Below are 20,578 nucleotides of genomic sequence, written 5' to 3'. Positions count from 1 at the left end.
TATTAGGGGAGCTGGCACAATAGCTTAATATACTACTTCATTTCTGAAGTTGTGAGGAAATTGAGCCAGATGATGGAAGAAAAGCAAATTAATACTTCTCACATGATTGCAGCTGTTACTATTTCGTCTCTTCAAGAGGCCTCCCCAAAACTTATAAGGCCAAATTCTTTCCTCCTTTGCACCCTGAGAGATTGGGCCCATATTAAAAAAACAATGAGCAATAAGCCGTGTGCCCTTCTATAAAGACTCAGGCTTCTCAGCACAGTTTGGCTGACTGTCGCACTTTTGTGATGCGATCATTCTCCTTTCCTCCCCTACATCTTGCCTTTTCATGTGTTTCATGTAGTGGTGTTTTAAAAACTCCTTCGCAGTTAAAGCCAGTTGGGTTAGCTGTGAATGCTCAAATGGATTAGACAGTGGTTCAAGGACTGGGAAGAAGGGAAGGGACATTTCACACCCTGTGCAATGTAATTGGGCCTTTGGTCCGCTTAATGTCAACACTGCTAGACAGTAGCTGATACAGCTACTGCTTCTTGGCAAGATGGATTTAAAAATTGTATTAAGATGTTTTAAAAAAAAAGTGAACGGTACAGAATTTAAACATAGAAGTTTCTGGTTATCAGGGAATAATGTACAGATCATCAAGGGGTGCTAAGTTCGGTTTAAGATCAGGGGGTGTAAGGAATACATAATCTGCAGTATCCCCGATTGGGGGTAAAAGGTTGACAGGTCAAAGTACAGACATTGAGATATGAGGGTATGTTGTCCATATAATGGCTATGTTCAGGTGTGGAGTATAATGAGTGTATACAATGCTGAGGATGGATTGACCCTCATTTGGTGAAATTTAATGCCTAGTGTCAACACTGCTAGATAGTAGCTGATACAGTGGCGAGGTGGATTTACTACAGCATCAGAAGTCCCGTCCCCCCCCCACCCTCCGAAGTAAGAGTCACCACTAAATGGCTCTGCAGCTGTGCTGCTGTATTGCCTCACTGTAGACACTAACTACAGTGACAGTATGGGTGTTCTCCCCTTGCTTATGGTTAATCCACCCCCCCGGAGAGGCAGTAGCTAGGTCGACAGAAGAACTCCATGGTCCTTAAGCCCCTGTCCAGCAAGGGCCTACTGTTCAGGAAAATCTTCAAAGCCAACCTTATGGAGGTTTTCCTACTTGTCTGTCTCAACTCCCAGCAGTGTTTCTGCTTAGGCAGAGATGTGGCCCAATTTTTATTTATTTTTATTTTTAGTAAAAACTGATTTCAGGCTGAAAATGAGACAAGACAGCTATTATATAGCTTTGCTGCTCCCTATCATAGCTACCTTTGCTTTACTATTTCTGCCAATAATAAGTACATAGGGCCTAATTCACCATAACCCTGCTCCTGGGGTAGTCATTTACACTGCTTAAAACACTACCAGCTCAGAAGGAGAGCATTTTATGTTCACTTTGCACCAGTGCAAATGACTGCACAGGGGCCAGAGCATGGCTGAACTGGGCCCTTAGCTTTTTTTGATCTATTAAAACAAGCTTGTGATACTTTCATGCCAACTTGCCTGTTCCTAGATGCTCTGAAACTGTATAGGGAGAAGTTGGCCTGAGAGGCAGTTTGGTAAAGTTCTTCACTCCTGCTCCCCTCCCCACATGGGCATTCTTTCATTTGCAAAGACACATTTTGCATCACAGCTGGTAAGTCCCAGAGGATAACTACAGCACAATTAAAATGAAAGAAGGTTATGTAAATAGAATAGCCCTTTTCAGTCGAAAATGAAAACATTATTATGTACTCACGTAGGGAAGTCCTACAGAGAAATAGATTCCAAAAATATTCAAGTGCTAGCTTTGTAGGACTGCTTGACTAATGCTGTCAGATGAGGGACAGTTGAGGAGAAGAGGCACTTAATTTCTGTTTGCCTGTGCCTTTGGTATTTATTCTAGGTGGAAATACAGTCTCCAGCCTAGAAAGAAAGGGGCCTTCCATGTGTTGATTTTTTGCAAAGGAAATGCCTGTAGTATGCCCACTAATTTACAACTAAGGATTTAATTGCACAGCTGCTATACATATTTGCTTTTTCTGAATTCTTTGACTGAGCCAAAAAAGACAATGGATGGCTTTTGTCCAATTTCTTTATCCCTGAAGTGCTGACTATTGCATATACTGAATGATTCATTAGACAAATTAAGAACATGAGTTGGCTTATACAAATGCAGGGAATGCTAGACTGTAGTATCCTAATGAAATATTCTGTAGGAGGACCTAGGATTTCTCAGTTGTCACTAGTTTCAGTTCATACCATGGATACTCAGTACTTCAAGTGGACAGTGGGCACAGAGCTCAGACTCTCTTCTTCCAAAAGCATAGGCTATGTCACTTCAGCCAAAGAATCAAATTTAGCAACATGGGCCTGTTGTTCACAGACCAGCAGTTATGATTCCATCCAGTAGAGGTCCGTGATACACATGCACACCATCTTTACTGTACATAGTTTCCTCATCAACAAAGTTTTCCCCATGAGTATATGGGTTTTAAAGCAGTTAATAACTTGTTCCTTACAAATAACTGCTTTTTTTTTTAAATGAGTGGGGGGAGTTTAATATACTGTTTTTAATTAGCGTCTACAGACACCCATAGCTATTAAAGCAAGACAACCTCACTGAGCACTGAACTGGATAGCAAGTTACTGTTAATCTTTCTGAAAGCATCATTCTCTACTGCTACTGTTATTGGGTAGCTGTGCCCAACTCTAAGTACCTCAGGTTTCTAGCTTCTAGGCTAATTGCATGTTGCTAGCTCTGTTGATATAATATATGCTCCAAAACTGTTGGGATCAAAAGTTTTCTTGAGTTCCCTTTGATTAAGGAGCAAAAGCTCAGTGTTGTGCTCTGTGTGCAGTCAAGTCAAAACTGCTGTAAGTCCTCTTCTACCAACTTCTAGTTATGAAGATTTTCAAATAAGACAAGCTTTAGAAATGCTCTCACTACCCTTAAAATATCAACTATGCACCCTGCAGTTGTCTTTCTAAACTAGAGCACCAACACCAGTGGAAGGGGACCACATATATATGCTCTGATTTTATCATAAAAAAGAACAAGAAAGCTGACATGGTGGTCTTTATGCTAATAAGTCTTGCTTCAATATTAGCAGTATCAAAATTAGCACTTGGAGGCCTCATGGATGATACATTTGGTTTTTAAAAGATCATTTGCCTACTGGGCAAACAATATACCTCAGTGCATAGTTGGGGAAAATATAGTGGGTGTTCAGCACCCATGAGCCACAGCTGTTTGGCAGCACCCCCAATTCGCTGATCAGGGCACTGCCAAACAGCTAATTGGAAGTGCAGCCAAACAGCTGCGTGGAGGCAGGAGGAGAGGGAGAGCAGCAAGCAGCCCGGGGCCTCAGGAAGGGGGTGGAAGTCAACAAAATCTTGATGCTTGAGTCACACTCAAAACTATAAGAACTGGGTAATATGGTAAGGAATACTTTTCACTATGCGTACAGTGGAAAGAGGACAACCTTCTGCATCAACAGAAGCTGCTGCTTCATTTACAATTCTGAAGCTGTTTCTGATGTGTATATAAGCTTTTGACTGCCATCTTTGTGATGCAGTAAATAGAAGTAATTGGATTTCCAGTATGTGTCAGATTTGGAGAACAAAGAGATCTTTATCAACTGCATGCGTCATTCCCTGAATTCAGATAATGTTGCAGGTGTAATGCTGTAGCTCTTCAACAAGAAGAATCCCAAACATGACCACCTTATAGTGATATTTACAGGGTGTTCACTGAAGACATTAAGTTGTTTCGAACCACTGAAAGAAACATAGTATCATTCCTATGGCCCAGTGCACATCAACAGTCTAAAACTAAAGCCAGTTGGCAGAGAAGTACACTATCGTACGTTCAGTATGACCCCTTTTCAAAATTTATTTAAAGGAGATCAAATGAAGGTGAATGGTTACCCATGTACACACACCTTCAAGCAAAACAGAAATATATCCCTTTTCCTCATAGTTACTTCAAAAACACTTCCATACATAGTATTCATATGAAATAATATACTTATATCCTGATTCTCCACTACACCAGATTTACTTTGGCATCACAGTACTGCCCCTCATGAAGTTACACCAATAAAAACTGTCATTATGAAGTGAAGAATAAGGCCTGTAGTATTTATCTAGCACTGCCATGCTTTTGGAACTACATAAATTATATAATAACTTTGGTTCATTTGAAGTGATTTTTTTAATGTTACAATTTTGCTAAGCATATATGAGCCTACAAATATTTTGGTCTCAAGGTTTTTTTTGAGCCAGCTTGCTTATTCTGTCTGGATTGAAGATGTTCATCAGACATAAATCTATACTGTTTAAAATGTAGAGCCATTAATCCTTGGTTTAACTCCATTGGCTTCAAACTGAGTTACAACAGAGAGGAATTTGCTCTGTAGTCTCTTAAACTGCGCTTTTTAAAATGTAAATGAAAACATAATATGTAAAAGCCCCAAATCTTTTTCATCTGTCTACTTTTTTCCTGACTGCTGAAGTCACTCTGCTCTTGTGCTATTCCCCCATTGGTAGAGAACAAAAAAAGTCTGTCTTTCACTTATTCCATTAACTGGAAGGCTGCTTTCAGTCCAGACATCTCCTGCTCATGTCTGTGACAACTTCCTTATCAACCCCTCCCTTGGACTGGTTTCCCCCCATTACTGGATTTCAGGTAAGCAGCTCAGTTCCCAAAATGCTACACGAGTCCCCTGCCTCTAGCTGTTTCTTCCTATGACACATCACCACAGCGGAAGCCATGAAGACAAAGCATCCCTTGTGATATTTTTAGCTATGTAAAACACCGCTGCTCAAACTAAGTAAAGATGTATTTGATTTTTAAAAGGGATACTGTCAAGTTAAAAATCATGAGAAAAATCTTGGCCCCATTGAAGTCAATGGGAATTTCTTTAAAAATAAGGTTATTTCCTTACCCTTGTTTATTAATACCATCTTAGTTTGTTAAATTATTTTAGTTGTAATAATGCAACTTGTTTTCTGTTTATGCTGTTTGTTCCCTTTTTGCATTTCACATAGTCTGCACAATGAAAAGAGACTGATCAGTTTTATTTCTGGTCAATGTCCCTTTTGGATCCCATGCGTATTTGGCCCTTTATTAATAGGATTTGCCAAAAATCCCAATTGAGTGCCAGCATCAGCAGCTAGGAGATCTCAGAAAAAGCACTAAACAGAGATGAATTAGGTATTAAGAATTTATTTTTTTAAATGACTTTTAATGAAGTAAAACCAATTTTAAATAATAAAAACTCTTTGTTCATACTTTTTCTCTCTCTGAACAAGGGTCTGAACCAAAGCCTCTTTAAGTCTATGGAAATACTCCCACCGATATTGACAGGCTTTGGATCAGAGCTTAGGTTTGCTGAGAATTTAACGCTTTGCTTTTCTGCGTTAACAATCTTGGAAAGTCTGGTAAAACATCTGCAGGTTCTCCACTGAGCCTGCAGATGGAGCAAGTGAAAGAGAGAGAGGGAGAGGAGAAAGACTAGAAATACTGGAACTTTTTCTGATCCAGCATGTATGTCTGAGCCTGAAGAAACAGAACAGTTTAAAACAACAAACATCTCTTTTTCAGGGGTGCCATTTCCCCCCCCCCCCCAGTTTAGTCACATGTCCTAGCCTCAGGTGGAGCTCTTAATCTTAACTGAGTGTGGAATGAGAGTTCTGCAGCAGCGAGATACTGCTCCCAGCATGTGCCCCTGGGGCAGGGAGTCGGTATTTTGTTTATAAACAGAGGCAGGATGATTAAGATCAGAAAGGGCTGGTAATTAAATTAAGTTAGATAAGCCTGTAAAACAGGAATGGGGGAGGAAGGGCGGAGTTGAAGACAGAAGGCAGGGCACTCAGAAGACATGCAGCCAAGGTGACATTCAGTAAAGAGGGAGATATGAGGGGGACAGGTGAAAAGAAGGGGCCAAAACCAAGGGAAGGGATAGCATGTGGCCCTATCACCCTAGTGTCTGAGTGACTCACAATGTCTAACCTATTGCTCCTCACAGCCCCTCTGTGAGGTAGAGCAGTGTTGTTATTCCCATTGTACGGATGGGGCACTGAGGCACAGAGACTGAAGGGCTAGATTTTCAAAGGTATTTAGGCACCTAGTGAGATTTTCAAAAGTGCCTAGAAGGTTAGGTGGTTTGTAAACCCCACTAGATGCCGAGCTGCATCTTTGGGTGCCTAAACCTTTGAAACTCTGTCCCTAAAGAACTGGCCTGAGGTCATACCGGAAGTCCATGGGGGTAGTAGAACCCAGGTCTGAGGGCTATCTCCCTATCCACTGGAAAAGCCTGCTAAAAAAAAGGGGAGTCTGATGTAGCGCCTGAGATTCCTGCAAATGGTCCCAGGTGATTAGGAAGGATGTCATGGTTTCTGCCATTTCTCTGGCAGCAGTGATGGCATCTTCAAATCCATTGGTTTCGTTGTGACCTACAGAGACAAGGCAGCTTCTTATCAAAGTAGTAGTGGTCACGATGTCCATCGACTGAGTCTGATAGATGTGAACAAAACCAAGGCGGCCAGTTCCCCTTGCTTACGTGTAGGCCTGGATAAAATGCCTCAGGTGTTTAAGTATGAAGCGTATAGTTATTGAGCACATGTTAATATCGTTGAGAGGAGGTGCTGATGGCAATAGAAGTTTTGCCTGGCTAAGGACTGGAAGGCAGTATTCAGAGCTTGCTCCTGACACAGTACACACACTGGACGTGATCTAAAATGTTCCCCTTCCTGGCTTATAGTCATTATTAATTTAAACAAAACAAATCAGCCTAAACTTCCTCTTGAGCTAGACTGTTACTAGATAATTTTCCATGAAAGGCTCTGGCTTCTCTTCCTCTGTGTCTGCCCCACCTTGTTACCGCTCCCTCAGAAACATTTGGGCCTTCTCTACACTGGCATGTTTCTGCGCAGTAAACCAGCTTTCCTGCTCTGTAACTCCTGAGGGGTAGAGCTTTCTGTGCCAGGGGTACAGCGCCGCGGTGCCAGTGCAGACACCCTGGTCGATAGCAGTGCTGCGACTGGCCTCCGGGAGGTGTTCCACAATGCCTGTTATCACCTCTCTGGTCATCGGTTTGATCTCTACTGCCCTGCCCTCAGGTGACCAACCGTCATCCCCACACCCTAAATTCTTTGGGAATTTTGAAAGTCCCCTTCCTGTTTACTTGGTGACACATGCCGTGGTCTCAGTACATCTTTCCAGGTGACTATGCCTGCTCAGCGTACCAGGCGATCCCTTGCTTGGAGCAATGCCAAGCTGCTGGACCTCATCAGCATCTGAGGAGAGGAGGCTGTCCAGTCTCAGCGGCGCTCCAGCCATGGGAATTATGATACCTACGGACAGATTTCACGATGCATGACAGAAAGGGACCATGACCAGGACACACTGCAGTGCAGGGTCAAAGTGAAGGAGCTGCGGGACACCTACCACGAGGCACAGGAGGCAAACCGCCGCTCCGGTGCTGCGCCCACAAGCTGCCGGTTCTACAAAGAGCTGGACACAATACTCGGTGGTGACCCGACCTCCACTGGGGAAGCCACTGTGGATACTTCGTTGGCTTGCGTGCCAGTCTAGAGTAGACCGAGCCAGAAGGAAATCTTGGACAAGGACGTGGAGGGGGATGGGGACGCAGAGGCAGAGGACGACTCGGAGGTCAGAGATGCATGCAGCCAGGAGCTCTTCTCTACGCTGGAGGAGGCTAGCCAGTCACAGCTGTCGGATCTTGATGAAGTGCAAACAGGAGAGGAGGCCCTTGGTAAGTGGCTTTGATTTTGGGAATCTCTGAGGTGAGTTGTTGGGGGCAGACAGGCTGCAGAAAGCAGTCTTGTGTCTGTATGATGCCTGTACCACCATATGCATAGTCTGACCAGCGGAACAGGGTGTTGACTGATTCCCTAACTTCACGGGGATCTGCCTTAGATATCTCCAGGAAACTCTCATGGAGATACTACGCAATCCGTTGCTGCAGGTTTTTGACAGAGCTTTGTTTCTTGCCCCATTAAGGCGCAAGGAAAGGTAACTTTCCCGCGCCACTCTGCCGTTACAGTGGCGGGGTGGGGGGCGGGGGAGACCATTGCTGCACACAAGCGAACTGCATACGGGTCAGAACGGAAGCCACAGTCTTGGAGAAGATCCTCCCTTGATACCCTGCTCACCCTCAGCAGTGAGATATCTTCCATAATGAACACAGTCTGTGGAAAATGTGGGGACAGTAATGATTATAAGGCCACCCCAACGGTGCTGGCTCTCCCCAAGAGCCACATGCCAGATGTACAGTACGGTCCTGGAACACTGATCTCCCCTTCCCCTGCGGTTACTCACCATTTTGGGAGTCTTGTGGCTCATGTGTGCTTGCCTGGGGTCAGCCACTTAGTGACAGGGATGTGAATAGTGGCTGTGTTTTAAATCAGTGGTCTGTGTGTTGCAAACAATACCGCTTCTGTAAAATGTTGCATTTTGGCTTCACAGAGATGACCTTGGGAGCCCAGTCTCCCTCTTTGTTATCGGTGGCTGAACGGCTGCACAGAATTAGAAAGCGGCCATGAATAATTAAAGAGGACTTTCTGTGTGATGTTATGATGCACTCCACAGCCGGAAAACAAGAATTGAAGGAGTAGCGGGACAGCGAGAAGAGGGGCCGAAAGGAGAACATGGCATGTCTGAATAAAGTGACAGAGCAGCTCTTAAACATTATGGAGCACCAAGCGGACACACTCCAGGCGCTACTAGCACTGCAAACCGAATAGCTCCGAGCCTGCTTTCCCCTGCAGCCGCTGTTGCAAAAGTCTTTCCCATGTGCCCTCCAGATACCATCAACACACTCTTATCGATCTCCTGGCTCCAGTCTGCATTCCACTCCTGCCCTGTCACAGCCCAGACCTGTGGACTCCCACTACCCACTGCACTCAACACCTGTCCCTCTGCAGGTTAGCCCTGCTGAAGTACAGTACCCGCTGCACTGTACGCCAAAGGAGAAGATTGGATATGATACCTGGACATACACAAATCTTTAACTATCCCAGGACCCCACCTCCTCCTGGGACCTTCCCTTCCCCCATCTCCCTCACTTCTGGTGTGTGTTTTTGTTTGTCTCTCTCCTCAGGTTGTTGTTTTTTAATAAAAGAATTGTTTTGGTTTGAAAGCAATCTTTATTCCATTAATTGAAAGCAAACAGAGCCCTGCAAAGCAACAGGCAATTTTCTTACATCTTCATAATGCATCGTCTGCACCAATCACAAACCTCCTAGCATTACAGGCACTGTACTCCCAAGCATAGCAACAAATATTAGTGGCTTTCAGCTTCAAATTGCTGCCTCAAGGCATCCCTGATCCTTATGGCTCGCTCTGTGCCCCTCTAATAGCCCTGGTCTCTGGCTGTTCAAATTGAGCCTCCAGGCGCTGAGTCTCAGCAGTCCAGCCCTGAGTAAAGCTTTCGCCCTTCACTTCACAAATATTATGGAGCGTACAGCACGTGGCTATAATCATAGGAATATTGTCATCGGCCAGGTCCAGCCTCCCATATAGGCAACGCCAACGGGCCTTTAAATGGCCAAAGGCACACTCAACAGTCATTTTGAACTTGCTCAGCCTGTTGTTGAACTGCTCCTTGCTGCTGTCAAGCTGCCCTGTGTATGGCTTCATAAGCCACGGCATTAAGGGGTAGGCAGGGTCTCCCAGGATCACAATGGGCATTTCGACTTCCCCTACAGTGATCTTCTGGTCCGAGAAGAAAGTTCCTGCTTGCAGCTTCCTGAACAGGCCAGTGTTCCGAAAGGTGCACCTTCTGCGTTAAGGTCTGTGAAATGCCCACGGTGATCCACAAGCACCTGGAGAACCATTTGAGAAATACCCTTTCCGATTAATGTACACGGTCTGGTGCCAGAATTGGAATATGCGTGCCATCTATCGCCCCTCCACAGTTAGGGAAGCCCATTTGTGCAAAGCCATCCACAATGGCAAGCACGTTGCCCAGAGTCATGGTCTTTTGGAGCAGGATGCGATTAATAGCCCTGCATAATTCTGTCAACATGAGTCGAATGGTCGACTTTCCCACTCCGAATTGGTTAGTGACCGATCGGTAGCAGTCTGGAGTAGCCAGCTTCCACGGTGCAATCGCCACGCGCTTCTCCAACGACCATGCAGCTCTCATTGTCACGTCCTGGTGCTGCAGGGCTGGGGTGAGCTCATCACATAGTCCCATGAATGTTTCAGAGTTGTAGCTGTGTTAGTCTGTATCAGCAAAAACAATGAGGAGTACTTGTGGCGCCTCAGAGACTAACAAATTTATTTGGGCATAAGCTTTCGTGGGCTAAAACCCACTTCATCAGATGCATGGAGTGGAAAATACACCTTCTTGTCAACTGTTGATTACCACTACAAAAGTGATTTTTCCTCCTGTTGATAATAGTCCACTTTAATTGAATTGTCTCGTTAGAATTGGTAAGGCAACTCCCATCTTTTCATGTACTATGTATATATATCTTCCTACTGTATTTTCAACTCCATGCATCTGATGAAGTGGGTCTTAGCCCACAAAAGCTTATGCCCAAATAAATGTGTTAGTCTCTAAGGTGCCACAAGTACTCCTTGTTGTTTTTTCCCATGAACGTGGCTTTCCTCATCCGAAAGTTCTGCAGCCACTGCTTGTCATCCCAGATGTGCATGATGGTATGATCCCACCTCTCGGTGCTTGTTTCCTGAGCCTCAAAGTGGCATTCCACGGTGGTGAACATGTCCATGAATGCCAGAAGCAAACTCGTGTCATAGCTACTACGCGTGGCGAGATCCATGTCGCACTTCTCTTGCCTTCGTTGTTTAAGGAATAAATCCACTGCCACTTGTGACATGTTAGTGAGAGCGAGCAGCATATTGGTCAACAGCGCGGGATCCATTCCTTAAGCCCAAAGAGGCAGAGTGTGCAGTACACAAACCATTGAAAGATGGCGCCAAATGCGGACAGAAGCATAGGGATTGCTGGGATGCGAAGCAATGCATCATGGTGCATTGGGACAGAGCCCAGGATGCCCTGCGACCCCCTCCATCTTCCCACAGCTCTTTGCGGCAGAAGAGGAAGAGGTGTTCTGTGGGATAGCTACCCAAAGTGCACGGCTCTGAATACCGATGCAAGTGCCGCATGTGTGAACATGCTATTGCGCAGGCAGCTGACAGTGTGAACACACAACAGCAGTTTCCCTTCAGCGCTCTCTGAGCTGCGCTGTAACTGCGGGCGATGTAACTCTGCCAGTGTAGATGTGCCCTTGGATTGTAAACCCCTGGGGGCATGAAGTGTCTTTTGGTTCTACATTCATACAGCACCTAGCGCAATGGGGTCCTGGTCTTTGAGTACGCACTATGGTAATACAAATAATAATAACCCCTATCTCTTTGTTAGCTGGGTTGGAGCTAATGGGACTCACCTTATCTGGCTGCTAGGATGAGACAGCAGAAAGCTCTGACCTCTAAACAGGGTGCTACAACCTGACTGCCTGTTTCCAAGATTCTTCAGTTATGTAACTAGTTGTTTTATATTGATATTGTCCAGGAATTCATAGTAAAGGTTGCAACCATATGTCCATTCTAAGCTTTATTTTTATATAAATCCTATATTCCTTGGGTGCCCAGGACTTGGGGATTTTGAAGTGCGCGAGTAGGGATCTGATCCTGTATTAATAAGGCTAACAAATTCCCAGTTTAAAAATAGGAATATTTCTGGATTTGTTGAGCCCAATAATCATATTGGTTGTACAACTTGTAACTACATTATGCAGTAAAGCTGTTTGGTGTTCTCCCACAAAGGTGGAGAATCTTGATCCTTTAAGCATCTTTAGTGGTTTAATAATGCATGCCCAGCCTAAAGACATGTGCAGCACCAGAGTTAGCAATTGCAGTGCAGGCTTTATGGGAATCAGAACTTACTTCCTGATCAATTACCTGTATGTGGCCCTATGCCAGGAGGAATTGTTTTATTACTCCAACTTTTGGCCATCAGCTTGTTATGTGGCATTTCTAAACAGTTTATGAACTGTGGCCTGAACTCCATTTCCCCCCAAAAATGGATAATAAAAATTAAATGCTCCTTCTAGCCTGTTTGATGGCTTTTCCATGTCTAGGCTCATCATAGCTCTCTCTCTCATGGTGTGTTATTAGAACTATCAAGTATATGAGCCAGAGCCTCACCTAATGTAGATCAGCATACCTCCGTTGAGTTCAGTGGAGCTATACAGATTTATACCATCTGAGCATCTGGCCCTTAGACTAATTCTTTGCCCACTGGGCCCATTCCTGCAGTTGCCAGACACCCTGAACTCACAATGAAGTGACTAGGTGCCTGGGGTGTGCAAGGAATGCTGAATCAGGCTCATTATCTGTTAATTTCTCCTCCCCCTAGACATTCCCAGAAACTGCCACCATCCTCACTCTTAAGACTGTCCAGTATAAAAAAGATGTGTGATAATATGAGAGACTAAACCAGATATGTACAGTATTAGATAGTTTCTTGATCAGCCTTGGATGAGGTTGTAGAGCCTGTGGAGGTCTGCTGGAGTTTTCAAATTGCAGCTGCATCTTAGAATATATTTCTTCTCTTCTATCTCACTTAGGGCATGTCTACACTTACTTCTGGAGCGATTGATCCAGCAGGGATTGATTTATCACGTCTAGTGAAGACACGATAAATCGACTGCTGAGCGCTCTCCCGTCCACTCTGGTACTCCACCGGAGCAAGAGGCGCAGACAGAGTCGACGGGGGAGTGTCAACAGTCTACTTACCACAGTGAAGACACCGTGGTAAGTAGACCTAAGTATGTCGACTTCAGCTACGTTATTCACGTAGCTGAAGTTGCATAACTTAGATCGACCCCCACACCCCCCAGTGTAGACCAGGCCTTAGATACCTCTAGTTTAGATCAAAGTTCTACATATGTGTAAAAGCTTTAAGGGGCAGGTGTGCATGCATTTTGCTTTTGCTCCTCAATTCAGTTCAGCAATGAAGAAAACGTGCCATGTTTTTGAGTCTTTCACTGCTACTCTTCATCTCTCACATCTGGAAAAGGAATGCTTTCTGGGAGTGCTGATGATTTGGGATAGGGTGGGGGTGGGAGGCAGGGAAGATAACTATATGAAAGGCTTTCTTCCATACAGAAGGGATCTCTTTGATTTTAATATCTTGGGAGCCCATCACGCAGGCTATTAGATCCCCCTCCCCCCTGCTTCTGCCCCACATTTCTTGTTCTCACTCAATCCCCTCATTCTAGCTTTTGGGGGCTTTGTTTTCTTTGTTAAAAGATGATGTATTAATTACACTTTCACTTCCCCCTCCCCTGCTTGACTTTTTACATTGCTCTCTGTGTGGGTGATACTGGTTATTCTCCAGAAGAGTTACTCAGGTCAACAAACTTAATTTGTCCATCCAGTACTTCGCTTAAATTTCAGAGACCATCCAGCATGGAATTCATCCTTGCCAGACAGTTTTGGAGGGAGAAGTCACTCCCAGCAGCCGTCATTGGACTTTGAGCTGGGTATCATCCTGTGGCGTTGTCAACTGAAGAGGGTGTGTCTCTTGAGCCTGCCTGCTGGAGTCCTGGGCTTTCAGCTGTCCCTCAAGGCTAATTTATGTTTCCATTTCCCCACACTTCCAGATGGAAGGGGTTCATTGAGCACTGGGGTCCTCAAGATATTTGAATACACTGAGGGTATGGGAGGGGTTATCCTGAAAAGATCAGCGCATGGTGGGGTGAGGGGAACCTCCTTCACTTGAGAATCTAACCCTATTCTCCCAGGAGGTCAGGCATGCAGCAGGGATCCCTTGTAGGTCCAGGAATCGGCATCATGTGTGGGGAGCAGGGTGAGGCACAAGCGAGCCAGTGCAAGGGGGTTTGGTGTGCTACTCACTTTATAACCCCACCGAGCAACAGTGAATCCACTGAAAAGTTTATGCAGTCCTGTTAGAGAAGCTTCCAGGAGCAGCAGCAGCAAGTGGGGAGATGCCCTGTGAGATAGGTCTAGTGGTGCAGGGCAGAACAGCTGGTGGAAAAAACAAAGTGCAGAGAGCCTGCAGCTGCCTGCATTTCCCCTCTCTCTGCCTATGCTGTAGGGAGCTGCCAGCTGTAGAGCAGCTCCTTGCATGAGCCCTCTCACAAGGGCAGGTGAAGTCAGCAAGATTTTGCAGCAAGAAGCCAGCAGGAGAGTGAGTTTGTGTGTGTGGTTTTTGGAGGGGGGTGAGAGAACCTGGATTTGTGCAGGAAATGGCCCACCTTGATTATCATACACATTGTGAAGAGTGGTCACTTTGGATGGGCTATTACCAGCAGGAGAGTGAGTTTGTGTGTGGGGGGGGGGGGGGGGCGGAGGGTGAGAAAACCTGGATTTGTGCTGGAAGTGGCCCAACTTGATGATCACTTTAGATAAGCTATTACCAGCAGGAGAGTGGGGTGGGAGGAGGTTTTGTTTCATGGTCTCTGTGTATATAATGTCTTCTGCAGTTTCCACAGTATGCATCTGATGAAGTGAGCTGTAACTCACGAAAGCTCATGCTCAAATAAATTGGTTAGTCTCTAAGATGCCACAAGTCCTCCTTTTCTTTTTTCAAAATTTTGTTATGGGGCTTGTGGGGCGGGGGGGAGAAGAGGACTACCACCTCCCTGGGGAAAAAAAACTTGTGGGTTTGCTCCTCTTCCCCTCCCTGACCCCCATCATGTTCATCCTAGATTCACTCCCCTGCTCTTACCACTGATGGGACACTGAGTGCTTGTGCCCAACCCCCAGCTTACTCTTCCTGCCCCACAGTCTTTTCTGTGCTAACAGCCAGCAAGAGCAGGGAGAGGGGAGGAAGAGAGGCAGGCTAGGGGTTAGGAGGAGTAACTTAGCTGGCTTCCTGCAGGACTGCACAGGAGAGAAAATATGTGAGTGTCACACCCAACACTGGAGAGCTAACAGGGTTGTGCATTGTCAGATGCCTGATTGGGCAGCACAGGTGCTGCATCGCCCTGCAGTGCAATAACATTGTAACACACAGCATGACTAGCAAGAGACTCAGCTTTCATTCCTGGCCCTAGTCACCAGGCTGGCTCACACTTACATAGGGCAGGGGTCCTTCTCCACTGACTTAATGGCCACCATGCCATCCAGCCCCCATCTGCTAACTGCTGCACCAATGGAGTAGGCAGAGGGGAAGGATTAGGAGGCCCTGAACTAGTCTCACCTACTCTGCTTCCATTCCCCATTAGCTTTGGCCAATCTGCCCCCCTTAATAGCCCCTGTGACTGGGCACTGCCTTTGAGCGCACCCCTAGCTCCCTCATGGTGCTTGCAGTCATTCACTCAGAGCGAGGTTCTGATATACTCCACAAAAGGAGTTAATAAATGAGTGTCCACAAAGGAGATAACACCCCTCCTCATTAGCCCCTGAAGTGCAACCCATCCTCTGGCCTTGGGGTTAATGCTGACAAGCCTCCTCTCCCAAGTCCAGGGGTCCCCAGCCCTCCTCATGGGTTATCATTCAAAGTCTTTCTCCCTAACCCAGGACATCCCACCTCACCTCCGGGAGCTGGGTTATGCTTCAGGCCAGCTGTAGCCCACAGTCAGCCTCTCTAGCTGGACCCTTTCGACTCATTCCTTTTACCTGTTAACCTCTCCAGTTGTCATCCTCCTCCTGCTGGCATCTCTGGGAACCCATCTTCCCATAGGGCACCTTCTTTCAGCTGACCTCTGCCAGTCTTATCTAGCCCAGTTGCTAGGCAGTTAGTTCTTGTTTACAGGCAGGCCAAGTTGGATTGTTCTCCTTTGAAGCCCCTCACAGGTTGGCTGGGCACCAGGGAGCCTACTCTCTATTCTGCTTCTGCAATGCTGAAAGACCCCAGTTGTTGGCGGGCAGGATCGAACCGGGGACTTTACCACATGAGCTAAAAGCCAATTGGCTCTTAATGAGTCTGCTCTACAGCCTTGGCTAATTGCTCTAAGTGTCTTGGTGCCACTAGATGGGACAGACCACCACACCCAGAAGGTGTGTGGGTTACACTTCCATGCTGTCCCTAATTCTGCCAGTTTGTGTCCTCTTTGGCCCCTGCCTGCCCCTCATTCTTTCCCTACTTCTGGCCTTGCCTGTTCTCCTTCCCTGAATTCCTTATCTGCCTACCCACCTACAGCCTCCCCTTCTGTCACTCCCTGCCCTTTTCAGCCCCCACTCTAACTAAACTTCTGTTCCTTTCACCTCTTCTACCAGTCCTGAACTCTTGTCTCCTTCCTGCTGCTGGCTACCCATGCTGGCTGGTAGTAAGTGGAAGAGGAGAAGCTACCTACAATCACTATGCATTGCAAATGGGAGACTAAACTTCAGGGCAATCATTGCTGCACATGTACCTACACACCCTCCACCCCGTAGGGCAGGGCTGCTCAATGCCTCAATGTTACTGGAGACACTTGACCCTTGGCAGCCCTGGGATGTCTAGTTGTCCAGTATGAGAAATCCCCTAGCTACCACCTGAGCTGGAACAAGGGCTGTACCAGGGGAAAGGATTGTTCCCAGACTAGGAAGGCATCCAGTCTGTGAAATAAACTTATTGAAATATATCTGAGGATGAGATTTTATCACTGTACTAAGCTTAGCCTTGCATTTTTATTTTATTTTGCTTGGTAATACACTTTGTTCTGTCTGTTACTACTTGGAACCACTTAAATCCTACTTTCTGTATTTAATAAAGTGTGCAAATATGATCAGGCTGCAGTTTGCATGTGATGTTTTCCAGGTCCCTTTCAAAAGGAAGCCTGTAGATGTCTGATTTGCACAGCTGCCTGCAAAAACACAGTATGAGGTTGCTGTGGTAATGCCGGTCATAGAAATCAGAATATCTGATCAGAAGTAGTATGTTTACAGTGCAGCTCTTGCATATGTTCCAAGAATTAAAAAATGCAAAAGTGTAGTTTTAGGCATAATAGGCCTCTTCACATTCCCCTGGTTGTTGCTGAAGCTTATAAAAAGCTGGAGACAGTTTTCTTTCCTTTTCCTTTAATAAAGGAAATGAACAGTGAGATATCTCCTGTTACTTTGAATTTAGAGACATACTATCAAGTCTGGTGAAGAACTTTTAGCAAATCAATGGATCAATAAATTTCAATTTTTTTATTCCAATAAAGAGTGCTTTTGCCTTCTACAAATAGTGTTTCCCTGCATTGTTTGTAATCCACATAATGAGCATTGTGCTAGTGGTAAGAGAAAGTGAAATTGATTTGAAAGTCACTAGGAGCAGAAGAGGATTTGGAAAGGTAAACACATAGCAGCCATGCTTTAAGTTAGGTGGCATGGCTAAATCACCTGCCCGAGGATTCCTGGAAGCAGGATCTTTCCAAAAGAAAAAGGAGGACTTGTGGCACCTTAGAGACTAACAAATTTATTTGAGCACAAATTTATATTGCCAAAGGATCTTTTCAGAGAATCACAGGGCCACAGAAGAGATGCGCCAGTCTCCTGCCTTTGGAGCTGAATGTTTTGAGTGCACTGGGGCTACCTCAAACTGAGCCAGGGGACACAGGAAGCCCTTAAATAGAGGAGATTTGGGTTACCTGCCTTCAGTCCCTGCCACGTAACAGGGATGAACCTGTCTTCAGTGTACATGGTTTTTGACTCTTCTATACATTCATGACCATGACAGACATCTTCCTGGGCATCTTGGGATGGTAGGTAGTTTTGTACATGCTTGATACTACTATGTCTGTCACCTTATATATGCATGGAACAATAGGCCTTTTAGTTTCCAAAGCCATTTTGTAGAGGAAATGTGAGGAACAGAAAGAGCTTGAGCCTGTCTGGCAGGGAATTCCATCACACCAATAGACAGGGGTTCAAAATTTGTGCCTGATTAGAGGACAATTGGGGTCCCTAGACCCTGCCACCCTCAAAGTTGTCTGGTACACACAGAAATGATCAAAAAACATACCAGTGCAACAAATGCATGACTTGTTTGTTTTTGGTATGGGGCAGAGGAATGGATGAGAATTCCTGCTCATTACAATTAGACGCACAGCAGCAATGACTACCAGTGGCCCTTAATTTAGGCAACAGACTACATTGCATGAGTGGAATTCTCTGGCCTGTGTTATGCAGGAGATCAGACTATATGATCTTAATCATCCCGTCTGGCCTTATGAATCTATGGCAACCACAGCTTGCAACTGTATTGGCCTCAATCCTGGACCCATCTAAGATTTGGCTCTAGCCTTTGACTTGTCTGACCTATGGAGAGGCAATTCACACCTCAATAGTTAGTGCTACAGTAGATACTGACTGTGCATCCTTGTGCCTGGTAAGTAAATGTCTGTGGTGGCTTTGCAGTTCAATAAGTTGTGCACAGAAGCACAAACTCCTCAAAATGACACAGGGTCCCAGATGACTGGTATCATTTAGACTAAAGACAGCAGTTCTTCCAAGGGAGAGGAGACCAGCCTTTGCACCAGTATGCCAAGATAAGGTAAGCCCCCACACCCTGACCCTGCTCCCTGGCAGGAGCATCAGGGAGGAAGAGCAGGGGTGCCAAATTTTCCAGGGCCACTCCCCTCCCCAATTGGCTGGGGCCTGTGTCCAGGGGCCCCAACTAGCCCAGTCTGGTTGCCCCAACTTTCTCATCACCCGCACAACAGGAGATCTGCTCCTGGTCTGCACCTTGCTCGTATCAAATCCTTGCCCACAAACAACAGACACCAAAATTGGCAGCTAAAACACACACAGCTACAACCTCTGTGCCCTTTGTAGGTGATAGAACTTGGTAGGTGTCACTAGTAGCCGGCCCTTTATGTATTACAGGCCAGCCATTAGAGGGAAAGAGAATTACAAATACTTGTGCAGCTTTGACTCCAGCCAGCAGAGAGCTAGTGTTCTCACACACCAGCCAGTTCATTCCATGGTAAACAGGGTTTTCCTAGAAGTGGTGCCTCATAAGTCCTTGAGAAGAAAGGTAGAATGCACTAAGAGTAGCAGAGATTGGTGCACAAATAGGCCGAAACAGGAGTCTCTACAATTAGTATTGCAGTGACCCCTAAGATGGGGCTTAAAATTTCTAACAAATACAAAACCAAACAAGAAAAAAATTTGGGGGGGGCGGGGGGAGAATGAACATGCCTTAAAGGTGACCTGCAAATAGACTACCTCAATCCTTGTCCTGATTTGATACTCCCTGGTCAATTTACTTTGTAATAAAAGCCACCCTCCAAGATCCATGTTTTTAAAACATCAGGAATTTTAAAATAGTTAGGATTAAAAGGCATTAGCACTAGGCCCTTACCATTTGCATGAAAGGATGGTGCAATCTCTTTTGCTGTAGTGCCTGCCACCTGGAACCGCCTTTTTGCATCATTCTGCCTGGCCAGTGATTTGTGTTACTCTAACCCTAAACTGAAATTTCACTTTTCCTCCTTGACCTACTCTCCTGTATGCCAGTTGGTTCTCCCCCTTATTCCTTTGCTTTCACTCTTTACAATCCCTTGAATTTTTCTCTCCATCAATTATTTCTCTGTAATAGTATTATTTAAATCCAAAGTATTTTGGAATTCCGAGGCCATACACAAGTGTAATAGACATGAACTGAGATTGAATTTCAAGTGAAAGGTTCTTAATTTTGGCTTAAGTTAGTTTTTGCTGTTGAGAGTAATGAAGTTAGAGGATTTGCCAGAAGATTTGTTAGATTTGCACCCCTCATTTTCCAGCTCCCTCTTTCACATTGGGCATTACCTCTGATCTCTTAGCTGTCAGCTTGGCAGTTGAAAACTATGGCACAGTATATACTAGAACTAGAAATATGCTGTGTAACTAAAAGTAGGCCAACAGTAGCAATCAAAAGGTATAGCTAAATCCAGAAGATGGCTCCACAGAGCAGCTAAATTACTACACAGAGTGTGGAAAATAGCATCTATGGAAGCCATTAAGAGTGGAAAGATTCCTAACAGTGCTGAATGTGCAGGTTTGCCTCAACAGCATAGATTACATTTGTCTTTTTAAACAGTAACCCCCTTTTTTTGGTCTGTGAAATAGATCCCCTTTACTCTGAGGGGGGGTTATACCTATAGTCCCGATTTCTAATTGAAGAATTCATGAAGTAATTTGATTTCTCTTTTTACTGTCCTGTGGTCTCAGTAAAACTGCAGGATTCATGCAATTTCACTACCAGTCCTCTCCCCTACCACCAAACACATGGTTGCACCTCTGACTAATAGTGTGAGGTACAGCTGAAAATTGTGACATTCAAGTATTCAGATCTGCCTATTCCAGGCTGGCACATTCTGCAAAAGGTAAACAGAACAAAGGTACTAACAGTCAAATGTCTGGATTGAGTAACTACTCTCCACACCAAAGTGACAGCTTCTTTACAGAGCAGTCCAAAGTCAAACTCTATCTAGACCTCTGGCACAGAACAGAGAAATTCCAACTCCTCTTTTCACTGAGGACAGACATCCTTCCTAAAAAGGAAAAAAATTAGTATTTGCAGAGTAACTAATGGTTCTACATTTTACCATAGTGAATACTCTGGATAGTGCA

The sequence above is a fragment of the Chelonia mydas genome, chromosome 3 (genome assembly GCF_015237465.2).
Source record: "Chelonia mydas isolate rCheMyd1 chromosome 3, rCheMyd1.pri.v2, whole genome shotgun sequence".
Lineage (NCBI taxonomy): Eukaryota > Metazoa > Chordata > Testudines > Cheloniidae > Chelonia > Chelonia mydas.
The sequence above is the reverse complement of the archived record's forward strand: the minus strand, read 5'-3'. Positions refer to the sequence as shown.